This window comes from Xiphophorus maculatus, chromosome 10 (assembly GCF_002775205.1).
Source record: "Xiphophorus maculatus strain JP 163 A chromosome 10, X_maculatus-5.0-male, whole genome shotgun sequence".
In the NCBI taxonomy this organism is placed as follows: Eukaryota; Metazoa; Chordata; class Actinopteri; order Cyprinodontiformes; family Poeciliidae; genus Xiphophorus; species Xiphophorus maculatus.
The window spans coordinates 21,602,212-21,613,375 of record NC_036452.1 but is presented as its reverse complement, the minus strand read 5'-3'; the positions used below and the strand labels follow the sequence as shown (position 1 = coordinate 21,613,375).

Below are 11,164 nucleotides of genomic sequence, written 5' to 3'. Positions count from 1 at the left end.
TCAACGTCCGACTCATGAACAGGTGAAATTTCAACAAAAGATCCTACGGCAGTGCTTGGTTTGTTATTGAAGGACCTACTTCACATGATTTCTGTCTCTTTATTCTGTGTCCTCAGGTGTCCCCTTGTTCCATCAGGAAACTTCATCTCGGGATTTCCAGCAGGGTTTTTTGTGTCACCTCTGTTCTTGTGTCTTCTCTCTCCTGATTGGTCCAGTGCTGTTGTCTTGTCTCATTGATGCTGGAGAATCATCACACAATAAAACACACATTCCTTAATTTCTGTCTAAATAACAGATGATTGAAAGAGAGTTTCTGATCAAGACATCATCATTTCCTCACCTTTCCCACAATCTGTTACAACCAGTAGATCAGCAGGTGGAGCAGGTCTTCTGCTGTAGTTGTTGGTCAACTCCAGTCATGTGACACGAGTTGAGAGAGAAATGAAATAAAGAGAGAAGACAACAGGGTTAGCAAAAAACTTCATTGACCCCAAAGGAAAATTAAATGGTGTAACTCGTCTTCTCATGGTTGTGTTGGAAAATGTCAGTACGCTTCGCAAATTTGAAAGTATAAACTATTAATGCATCTATTTTTCTTTAACCTGGCTTTTTAAAAATGGGACAATGTGCAACTCAAACACAAAGCATTTCAGCAATTGATGCGCTGAAAAAGCCAATTTGCATTCAGTTCCTCCTCTCACTTTTACTCCTCAGCCTGCAGCTGGCTCATGTTTTCAGGCCCCCACCGAGGACGCCATGTGAGGATCCCAGGCTGTCACCCCGCGTTTTCAGTCCTTCGCCATCAACACACTGCGAAGATCCAACTTGCACATTTCAAGTAAAAATGGCAGTCATCTGTCACTGGAACCCAAACCCATCTCTGGACTGTCTGATACTCCACTCGCACCAGCATTTCTGCATAATAAAAAAAGGGACACGATCCAAGCTTTGACAACACCTTACACATATTTAAACCAGCCCTTTGTCTCTTCCACTATCCCTCTGAAAACGTTAACTCTCTCAGCTGTATAAACTTCATCCAAGCTAGACTGTTGCTAGCTAGCTCGCTAGCCAGAATCCGTTTTCGCAACGTGGTTTTGCTATTGGTCTAGTCAAAACATGCGCAATGGGGACATACGGGATTTCTTTTCGCTCTCTCTTTAGTGTTCCCTCTCAAAAGTTTAGCCTTGCCTAGCAACACTTTATTGCAACGTCGACGAACCAGACAGCAGTCGCGATGAAACCATAAATTATGTAAAATATGACAACATTCGGCATTTATGTTGGATTAAAAACTAAATCTTTATATTTTGAGGGTAGTCTTAGGGAAAACGCGCCGTTTCCACGACGTAATGAACAACTTCGCGACAGAACAAAGTTGTTTCCATCGGAGGCTTAACGTTAGCAGTTTGCAATGTTGGCCTTTTAGATGCACACATCGCCAATACTTCAAGTCATGCAGCTATACAAGTATTATTCATGGTGTAAAAACAACGAGAACTTACCAAAATATAACAGAATTCATATTTACCCGTTCGCCTAGATTTGGCAAAACGGCGGAACCTTGACTTTGGTGAATTTTCTATGCAAAATGGGTTAAATATAGTGCGCTTGTTGATAGTCACGAACTAAAAAAACACCATTTCCAACGAAACAATAGTCACGTCTGAATATTTAGCTTACCTTTAGGAAACAAGTGTGTCTTTCGTGTGCGAAAAGAAGCCGTACCGACCGTCACGCACAGGTGCGGCTTCTTCTTCTCCATTATGGGGGATCGCAAGCAACTTTAAGGTGCACACCGCCACCTACTGTACACGAGTGTGTAGCACCAGTGCGTGCGTTCGGCAATGAAAGTCATGGAAACGACGTTGGCGTCCTCAACCCTATAAATAACCCTGACCTTCTGAAATCTTTCCCTTTGCGACGGGACTTTTGAGAGAGACGCCTGAAGGAGCCTTTAAAGCCTCGGAAGGTTTGAGCTTGTTAAAAAGTCTGCTGTGCAAAACTCGCTGAAGAAGAACTTGCTGAAGAAGAACTTGCTGAAGAAGAACTTGCTGAAGAAGAACTTGCTGACGAAGAACTTGCTGAAGAAGAACTTGCTGAAGAAGAACTTGCTGAAGAAGAACTTGCTGAAGAAGAACTTGCTGAAGAAGCCCGTGGTTAACAAACCTGCGGTTCCTGGCCAGGAGAAGCACCAGCAGGGCGATCAGCTGGAAGGTTAAAATCATTCTTCTACTATTTTTAATTAGGGCTGAAACGATTCCTCGAGTACTTCGATTATTAAAATCCCTCGAGGAAAATTTATCTGCCTCGAAGCTTCGTTAAATTATACTTTATTATTTAATTAACCGAGTTCCGGCCGGGTTATTATTAGCGAAGTGCAGAGCTCTCACTTTCGCCTGAGTTCTTGACGAAAGCCAAATGTAAGTTCGGCCTGGGAGGATTTTGTTTATTGATGATAATGTCTGAGTCTTTGTCGTTTTTCGGGGGACCAATAAGCATCTTTAAAATGACTGGCGCAGTACGGCAGCTTTGCTGGTTCCGTGCCAACAGCGGGGTGCAGCGCTGCAGGTGTATCTATACAGTATTTATAAGTGTAGCTTTACGGACGAACCGGAAAATTTGTTTAATATCATCCCGGTCTCAACAAATGGGTGGCGGCTGGTAGATGTTTCTGTGTGTGACGAACAAAGGTCCCAAATCCCGTCGCTAACATGAACACAAAAACTCTAAATGTCTGCTAGTTAGTTGAAATTTTGGAAAATGTCAGAAAATGCTGACTGTAGTTGTTTTGGTTTGAAAGAAGCTTTTTGAAAAATGTGGTATATGTAGTCTCCATGGATACATTGATTAAACAGCAAGATTAATAACTTTGTTCTTATAAAAAAACTTTATAGAACAGTCAATGTGTGGCTGTTGATTTCACAAAGTAACTCAATTATTTAGTTTATTGTAATTACCTAAGATCAGAAAAACAGTGTTTTGCTCCATTGCATTTTAATGACGTATTTCATTTCCAGAAGTTACTTGAATGTTAACAGTGAATGTTAAAATTCATTACAAAAACAATAATCTTGGTTTTAGTTGGTCCGGTTGTGATTCATTTGTTAGTTACAATATTGGTGGGGTTGTGGGGGTTTAACACTGATTATGTGGTTTAAAAAGTTATTTCTGGTTTTCGAGGATCTGGCTTATTTTATTCAGATTTTATTAGAAAGGTTTTTAGATATATATTTCTCCTGTATTATTTCTAAGTAGTTTATTTAGATCCCTACTTTAAAAGATGTACATCTATAAAACCTTTCATTTTATAGATGTACATTTCTGCTGTTGGCTATATGTGGGAGTATGAAGGTACTGATGGGGTGTCAGAGCAGCTGTGGCTGTGATTGTGAAAAATTGTGGAGCTCAAAGGAATTTAGTTTAAGTAGCTACAATTAAGATTTTGGTAATTTACAAATGCTATTGGAAACATATTTTTTAAAACTTTGATACTTTTAAAGTATAATAGTAATGAATGGATCACATATCTGATTACTGGCTGTTATTAAGAGTGATAAAATGTACCTGTAGCATCAAAGATTAGTGAGGATGGGTTGTTATAGAAGGGTAAACTGAGTAACTTGTTGCAGGGTTTTATTTTATTCACACTAATGGGACAATCTAAGATTACAGGTGTTTAATTAGCTATTAAAAAGTCCTAAACACACTTTATAGCTCTTTAATTTATGTTTCCAAATGTTTAATAGTTTATGGCTAGGGATGAATTACCAATAAATCTAAATTTGACTTGTTGTCTTTAATGATTGATTGGTACCAAGGTGAAGCTGCAAGTTTGTTTGTCTGAGTGGTGATGGTCCATACATGTTTGATTGTTGAGTTTTAGAGTTTGTTCTGGTTTCTATGTAAAATTGTGTTTGTTGCTGTTTTTTTGTGACTAAAGATAAGCTTTATTTATTTGATCTCTTAATTCCCGTTCTTGTTGTATAATCACATCTGGCATAGCAATAATATTGTTAATTAAATATATTCAAGAAAAACAAACACATTCACACACCTGGATTATTGTATTGTTGGTATTTCAGTGTTCCCTCTAAACATTGCTTTGGACTTTTGTGAAGGTCTAGATAATTTTGTGAAATGCTTTGTTCTTTTCCTTCACAGCCCATGCCATGGCGCTTCCAGCAGATGGATCCCCAATGTTGGAGGGACAACCAGACAATGGTAAGGGTCACGGTAAGGTGTGGTTAAATGAAGCCGATGGAGAGGAGTCGAGGTGTAGTTCACCTCCACAGTCTGTGGACTGTTCTACCAGCTCCAGTGGTAGCTCTACTACCAGCTCCAGTGAAGACGAGGCTAATAATGAAGACCAGGATGATTTTAATTCCAGACTTCGGGTTGTCCAGGTCCTTGCACCAAACATTAAATTCCTGTGGGGCATAGGAGTGCTTGAACAGTCACTGAAACATCTGAATTTGAGGATTGATCAGCTGGGCTCCTCTGACAGTAGTCCAACAGTGGACCGTGCCGATGCTGCATCACAGCTGCTTGAGATTCTTCCCCCAAATTTTAAATACATACAAGTCATCGGTGTGGCTCAGAAGCCTCAAGAAGACACGACTCCCTGTACTTCACTTGAATTCACATCTGGACTTGACAAACCGGAAGAGCCCAGTTTGCGTCCAGAGAAGTCCAGACCTATCGGTACCTCGCAACATCATCAGGTAGGTTTGGAAGAGGACGGGGCTTCTTTGACTTCCGGCCGCGCCAGGAGCATTACACAGAAGGTGGATGCTGCGAAGGAGGACGACCCACCATCAAAGCTTAGTTTTGGTACCGTGCTTCCTTCCAGCTTTAAATTCACATACGAACTTGACAAAAAGCAAGAGCCCAATTTGCGTCCAGAGGACTCCAGTCCTATCAGTACCTCCCCACAACCTCTGGCAGGTTGGAAAAATTTAGTGACTTTTTGCCGCGCCATTAGAATTCCAAAGAAGGTGGATGCTGCGAAGGAGGACAACCCGCCATTAAAGCTTAGTTTTGGTACAGTGCTTCCTTCCAGCTTTGACAAACAGGAAGAGCCCATTTTGCGTCCAGAGGACTCCAGTCTTATCAGTACCTCCCCACAACCTCTGGAAAGTTGGAAAAATTTAGTGGCTTCTTTGACTTTTGGTCGCGCCAAGAAAACTACAAAGAAGGTGGATGTTGCAAAGGAGGACGACCCATCATCAAAGCTTAGTTTTGGTACCGTGCTTCCTTCCAGCTTTAAATTTACATACGAACTTGACAAAAAGCAAGAGCCCAATTTGCATCCAGAGGACTCCAGTTCTATCAGTACCTCCCCACAACCTCTGGAAAGTTGGAAAAATTTAGTGGCTTCTTTGACTTTTGGTCGCGCCAAGAGAACTACAAAGAAGGTGGATGTTGCAAAGGAGGACGACCCATCATCAAAGCCTAGTCATCAGGTAGGTTTGAAAGAGGACGCGGCACATGTGACATCTGTGACTGGCATAAACGGAAAGAGGACGAAGGACAGTGATGCTGAAGAGCAGCCCCCTGCCAAGAGGACTAAGGACACTGTTGCTGAAGAGGAGCTCCCAGCCAACACGACCAAGTATAGTGATGATGCCAGCTGGGACAAGGTCCTTCAAAGAATCAGCAGAAGGATGGCATGGAGATATGGTAGAGAATGGGAGGACGAACCCGTTCTATTAAGCCCTCTGTTCATTCCCTACCGAAAGACAGAATATGAAGATCCTGTTGTGTTATCCCCTGTCCTCAGTCCCTCTTGTGAAACGGCGTGTAAACGTCCTGTTTTGTCATCCCCTGTCCTCAGTCCCTTACGAGGGACGGTGCATGAGGATCCTTTTCTCTCATCTCCTGACTTCAGTCCCTCACCATTGAAGCACTGTGAAGATCCCATTTTGTCACCCCGTGTTTTCAGTCCTTCACCATCAACACACTGTGAAAATCCAGCTACGTCATCCCCTGACTTCCGTTTCTGGATGGCGACTGAAGGAGACATAGAAGAGGAACCAACACCTTCAACATCTGGTGGAATTACAGCAAGAGCGAGTTCCAGACACGTGTGGTTTAGACCTCGCTACGTCTTGTCAAGTGACTCTGATTAGATTGGGATCCGTAAAAACTGAAGACCTATTAGGGAAGTCACATTAGGACATCATCATTTCTCTGTTGTTTTTTATTGAAGCTAATGGCTTTCTAGCAAGCCTGTGAAAGCTTTAGGTAGCGCCTTGCAGCGGGGCTTTTCTTTATCCCGCTGCTAGTTTATTATTTTAGATGTTAAGGATTCTGGAAGGACCGAGGAAGCCTTAGGTAGCGCCTTGCACCGGGTTTTCTTCATCTTTGTGTTTTCCTCTCAACTCCCCCATGTTTCAGGGTGTAATAGCGGTTCTTCCCCACGCGGTGCTCTCTGATATAGTAAATTATTCTATTCTGTTCCTCCACTAATCCACTCTTCAAGGTTTTAATCTTTCAGGTTTTAGCTGCTCATCGCTGGATCTTTTCGTCGTCGTCCATGTGGTTCCTGTCCTTCTGGACCCCTTGTTTTTCACACTGCTTGTAAGTTTTTCCACATTCACATGACACTGCTTGCCTCCTGCTGGTGGTGGGGACCATCAGCTTTACTAAACAAAAATAGAAATAAAAATTTCCTATTAGTAATTTACAAAGTGTTCAACCACATAGAGTTAAAATTTACATTAAGTAAGGAATGCTTGCCTGACAACACGTTGTATCAGAAACCAAATTAAAGCATCAGGACAATAAGAAATTAGAAGACAAAGGAGAACATAGACAGAATTTATGATTGAAGGATTTAATTAAGATTTTTTATTCAGACAGACACTAGAGAACAGGATCGGAGGAAAGGAAATGGAGAGCATGTGGAGTAAAGTTTTATGTAGATAAGCTATTAATCTCATGAAACAAATAGTTTATATGGCCAACAGCATGTCTCCTCCACCTTAATCCTCCACCTTCAGCACCACCAGTCAGGTGGAGGAAAATAAGAGAACCCAGTTGACAAAAAAAAGTAAGAAAACTTATTTTCATTTTAAATATGGATGAAATTGAGGTCAAATTTCAAAATTGTTCTTCCTTCTGTGAACCTATATTCTATTTGTTAACCCTGTTGTCTTTTCTCTGGATTTCATTTCTACATCAACTCATGTCACATGACATGAGTTGACCAACAATTAAAGCAGAAGACCAGCGCCGCCTGGAATCCTCCACCTTCAGCACCACCAGTCAGGTGGAGGAAGATAAGAGAACCCAGTTGACAAAAAAAAGTAAGAACATTTATATCTACGCAACATGACTAATCATTTCAAATATAGCTGCAGAGAGCTGAGCTGAAAGTTAGAAACTGTTGCTGTCTGCTGTCCATGCATATTTTCCTGCTTAACTTTATCTTCTCTCTTTATTTCATTTCTCCGTCAACTCATGTCACATGACTGGAGTTGACTAACAATTAAAGCAGAAGACCTGCTCCACCTGCTGATCTACTGGTTGTAACAGCTTGTGGGAAAGGTGAGGACATGATGATGACTTTGATCGGAAAGTCTCTTTCAATCATCTGTTATTTAGACAGAAATTAAGGAATGTGTGTTTTATTATGTGATGATTCTCCAGCATCAATGAGACAAGACAACAGCAATGGACCAATCAGGAGAGAGAAGACAGAGAGGACTGAGGACTAAAACGAAAATACTCTGCCTGCCAAAAAAGGCAGACGATCCAGTGGCCCCAGGTTTACACACCATCTGTTGGTACTGAATACATTTTTCACAACCTTAACTTTTCAGCCATTGTATAGTTGAGATTATTTTATTAATTATTCAACAATTAAAACCTTGATTTTCCTTCCTGTTAGATCATATAAGCAAAGAAATAAACTAATTTTAACGTGCAAAAAGTGTATTTACAGTGAGCAACACTAAAACACTTTTATACATACAGTGCAGTAAACAATTCTCATTAAATTCCCCACTGTTTGTGACCCCCTGTTGTGTCTTTTGCACATGACTCAAAGCAGCTCGATATTACCTGCATCTTTCTATGTGCTTCTATAAAAAAAATAGCTCTGGGTCTGTTTGGATTTTAGCACATTTATTGGCAGCTTTAGTGCCAAAACAATTTTGAAAATCCTTTTATTTCTCAAATTGCAGTGGCACAATCACACTCTGAAAACTTCCAGAAAGTCAGGAATTATGTCTAACTTTGTACATAATAACTGATGTACAGTAGTATTGAATGATACTTATGATTCCTGTAAAATATTACTGAGCCATTTCTTATGCTTTACTTTAAGATTGATCAGCATTTGGGAGCTTTTACTTTGGAAATTCCCATGAAGATGCCAGGCTGCCTGTAAGCCCTTCCTGTGAATCCACTAAAGTGATATTGAGCCTTATTTGGGTGAAGTTAGCTTTAAAAAACCCACCATGAGTGCATTTTTCCCACCGAAGAGAGAAGGAGCAAAAGAAGAAGGAATGAATGACTGTTACATGACAATTGAATCTAACACTTACTGCAGGTTGATGACCTTTGACTTGTAGCACAGACACGTCTCTCTGAAACCGCTGCAGGAGTGATGAGATCACATGGATGTCACAATTTCTTCTTTTAGCTCATCTTTTGAGACAGACTCAGATGGAGAAGTGGAATAAAAAGCAGCAGTGGAAACGGGTCAAACACCGACGGACGAGGAGCCGATCACTTTCAAACTCTCACCGCCTCGCCCCTCCTCCCATCTGGCAGACGCCAAACACCGAGGCTCCCTCATCGCTATGACAGACCTCCATCACTGTCAGGAACATGAACATCCTGAAGTGTCTGTGTTCCTCTGACTGGCTGAGGTGGATGCAGACACTCTGAGGGTGAGTTCTTGAGATTTAAATTGTTTAATCTCTTGTGCACTTCCATGATTTTTACTGCAACATATCTATTTGTTTGCTTCAAATGTTTTGTTACTTGTGTTTTTTTGTGCATAGATTCCTAAATTAGAGCCCCGACAATTGAACGATCCAAAGCGTTTGTGTCTTCTAGGTACAACACACACAGGTGGAGTGTGTCGTTTTCCAGAAGAGTGATGTGTGTGGGCAGGAACTACAGTGACTACAGGTTGATCATTTGTTCATTTTTGCATTTCTTTAGACGGACGGTTCAAACGTTTGTGAAAACAAGTAAATATACTTGGGATTTTATGTAATAGACCCAAACTAAATATTTGAATATTTTGGAGTGGCAGGAAAGGCCTGTCACTTTTTTTTTTGGTATAAGAAATCTGAAAAGTTTGAATATTTTTTTTCCACTTCACACTAATAGTATGTTGTGTTGGTGGATCTCATAAAGTATCAGTAAAATATGTTGTTGTTTATGGCTTTAGGATATGTTTAAGTGAACAACAACATTGGGTAAAACTCCCCCGGTCACACTGAGAGGCGCCTTATGTGGTTCCGTGTTTCTGTCGAGGGTCGCAGGGAGTTTGGTCACCACACCAGATGAAGCAGGTCAGCCCGTCGTACCGCGGGCGCACACGGTGAGAAGAACCGCAAATGCTGTTATTGGTACATTAGAATTGCATTACTGAAATGCTGCCTTCATTCTAGCTACACTATTCCAGCTGTTCGGCTCAGATTCGGGGTGTGAAGCTGGGCAATGCGGGCCGGTGTCACTTCAGGTTTGAGACAAACCGACCGCTGGGGAGATGGACCTCACCTGACACCATTACTCTGGATGTAGCAGGTAGAGCTGCTGAGAGATCTCAGCAAAGTTTCAGTATTTAATGGCGTGCGTTTGACTCTGTGTTTCTCAAATTTGTTCTTGTGTTTCCTTAGCTCGACTCTCCTGTCTAAACATCAACGACTCTGGAAGCGGACAGCGAGGTTTCTGGTGCCTGGCTGGAGACGAGATTCTGATTCTTCAAGTGCCAAAACAAAATGTCAGAATAAATAGTTAGAAGGCAGATTTGTTTTCTCTTCATAATTGTTTTCATTATTAATGGCCCATAACACAAAATCCATCAGTGCTGTAACTCTTGAGTTTATTCAAATGTTCTTCTTTCAATCTGTTATTTCTGGAGTCATTTTTTAACCATAATCATTTTTGGAAACATTGTATATTAAAGGAACGCCCACATTTTTAATAGAACTTCATAACTGATCAAAGCACAAACTGGAGAACAGGATTAACACCCAATCACACATGGGAAGGTATCAAATACAGATATTGCCAGAATTACAAATCAAGATTGACCACCAAAAGAAAATGCCAGCACAACACAGAAGAGCAAACAACCTCTGAAGTCTTAAATAATAGCCCAGCCCTCATGAGCCAGCTGGCCAGCATCAACTTGTTGACGAAAGTAGACGAAAAGCGAAGCATTTCGAATGTAAACACATTCATTTCACTGTTCTCCCAAGCTTGACAAAGGAAGGGCCAACTCACTGCTCACGCAACACCCTAGTGAAAACCTTGACCTGTGCAGCGATGCACTCAGGGTAAGTGTCAGTCTCTACATGGCTACTCAAATGACCACTGACAGTTTATGGAGCAACCATTTCCTTTGTGGTGACGTCGCACCGACTTGAGCCTTTAGATGACTCAGCACCAGGCGTGAAGCTTTCATTAATTTGGGCCACTTAAGGCGATTTTCCAGTTAGGCTTGTTTTCTAATGAGGCAGGGCAGGGCAATTAGGTGATTAGGGTTATGGCAGTACTGTGCTTTTTTAGGCATACAGAAATGGACAGAATCTACCTCTCTGTCTAAACTGTGAAGGAGTCATTAGATAAATAGATGACAAACTGGACGGAGTCACAGGCTCCGCACTTTTAAGGAACCGTTAATGTTTTATTTCTCCCGAGTCTGTTTTACTAAACGTGTGGTCGCAATCATCATTTTAATAACACTTCCAGCTAATAAGGAGGCTTGAAACTGTCAAATGTGAACAATTTCCTTGCCTAAACTGTGAAATAGAGGCGAGGACTGACTACACACCCAGTCGGCCCCCGAGAAGCATGTGAAAGAATAGAGAAACGGCAACAACTTTCTTCTCGGTGTCCTAGCAACCTGTATTTGTTACTTTTCCCAAGTATGCCTCAGTTTTGCAGTCTTTCCAGCCGTCCACCTCGTAACCCGCTT

The 11,164-nt window shown here is 41.4% G+C and overlaps 1 long non-coding RNA gene across 1 annotated transcript; it reads left to right on the top strand.

The window, feature by feature from the left end:
- The first annotated feature begins 9,495 nt into the window (after positions 1-9,495).
- Positions 9,496-9,955, top strand: LOC111609840. Its single transcript, XR_002753363.1, has 3 exons — positions 9,496-9,562; positions 9,633-9,768; positions 9,861-9,955. It is a non-coding gene; the product is annotated as an uncharacterized LOC111609840 (long non-coding RNA).
- The last annotated feature ends 1,209 nt before the right edge of the window (positions 9,956-11,164 follow it).